Here is a 1,770-nt window from a genome sequence, read left to right on the forward strand (position 1 = left end):
CCCCATCCCTGGCAGTGTCCAAGGCCAGGTTGGACGGGGCTTGGAGCCACCTGGGATAGTGGAAGGTGTCCCTGCCCGTGGAACAAGATGAGCTTTAAGGTCCCTCCCAACTCAAATCATTCCAAGCTCCATAAGCCTGGAGAGGGGCTGGGAGTGTCCTCAGCAAAGGCAAGAGAGCTCAAAATCCTGGAGACAGAGGAGGAAGAGGTCTGACCCTCCCATCCCGAGCGGTGCAGGGGTAGGAAATGCCATTTTCCTGCTGGCCCAGCTGCCTGTTGGGCTGGAGGAGCTGCAGGGGTGGATGTGATCCAGGGCTCTCCTGGCCAAGGAAGCTCCGGCACTCGCCTTTCCTGTGGCGCTGCTCGCGGGACGCGTGGGCACCGCGGCTTCCGCCGGGGCCAGCGCCTCGCAGGGAGCTGTGCTGGGAGACGCCCTCGGCACCCCTCGGTTCTGCTGTGCACAGAACAGGTTGTGACCCAGGAATCCCACGGGCGGGCGCCTAATGCAGCCTGTCAGAAAATGGGGAATGAAGTCGTTCAGTATGTTGGGATGTTTCGTTAACAAGCCCCTTCCTAAGATACGTCCACGTTTCTCATTTAATTATTCCGCCCGGGCAGTTGGAACGTGGACGTGGGCATTGGGCTGGATGGAAATGGAAATCCAGAAGCTACAGCAGCTATGTCTTCAGGCTGATGCCTCACTTGAGCAGAAGTGGGCTGGATTTTAGGTCAGCAGCCGTGTTTTCCTCACGGTTCTGTCATAAATTCCCTTCGTTTGTGCAGATGAACCAATTTGGGTGACTTTGGGAGGTTTCGGGTGTCTGTAGAACTCGGGGAATGCTGTGACATTCTCACAGGCTGTCCTCCAGAGAATCATCCACAGCTTTCCAAGAGCTTGTCCGGGAGCTCCTGTGCTCTCTTAATGAAGGGAGAGGTGACAGGAATTCCCACACTCCCGGTGTGTGTTTGCTCAGGATTTCTTGCCAGGAAGTCATCCTGAGCAGGTTTGGATAAATCCCATCGGATGTTTTTATCCTGTAAAGTTCATCCTCCCACAGCGGATGTTACACTGGGAGGAGCAGCTGCCCTTTTCCTTGGAAAAACCTCCATTTTCCAGCCTCAGAGCCTTTTATTTGCTTGATGAGGCGTTACTCCAGGTTTTGGGGCTCACAAGGAGTTCAGTTTGCAAATGGAACAGGATTTGTTTGCTGGGAGAAGTTGAGGTGAGGATAATTGGAATTAAGGGCTTGGCGGGAGCCGGCAGAGGGAGCGTGTGAGCCCGAAATCCTCCTCATTTCCTACAAAATTTAGGGGATTTCAGGAGCACGGGAAGAGGGAACAGCCGAGTATTGCACCCGAGCAGCTCCTCTTGTGCTGCCAGGGCTTGGCAGGCCAGGTTTTGGCAGGTTTGAAACAAGTTAAGGTGTCTTGAGGATAACAATATCGTCTAAAAACCTGGGAATTCTCCAAATCCCAAACACATCCGTAACAAGTGGAGGGGTTGGTGGGTGGTGGAGATTTGGGCTTTTTTCATGGCATTCCACAGGGATATTTAAGGATTGTCTTTTTTGGTGTGGGAAGGGAAATACAGAACTCACAGGAATTGTGTTTTCAGACTGGTTTTCCACGTGAGCAAAACTGGGCTGGATTTTGGGTCAGCTGAAGTGTTTTCCTCATGGTTCCATTATAAATTCCCTGCATATTTATTAATATTTTATTAAGCTTTGGAGCCATTTTTGAGGAATAATAATAATAATAATAATAATAATGG

Source organism: Corvus brachyrhynchos, unplaced genomic scaffold (assembly GCF_000691975.1).
Source record: "Corvus brachyrhynchos isolate BGI_N302 unplaced genomic scaffold, ASM69197v1 scaffold215, whole genome shotgun sequence".
Taxonomy (NCBI): domain Eukaryota; kingdom Metazoa; phylum Chordata; class Aves; order Passeriformes; family Corvidae; genus Corvus; species Corvus brachyrhynchos.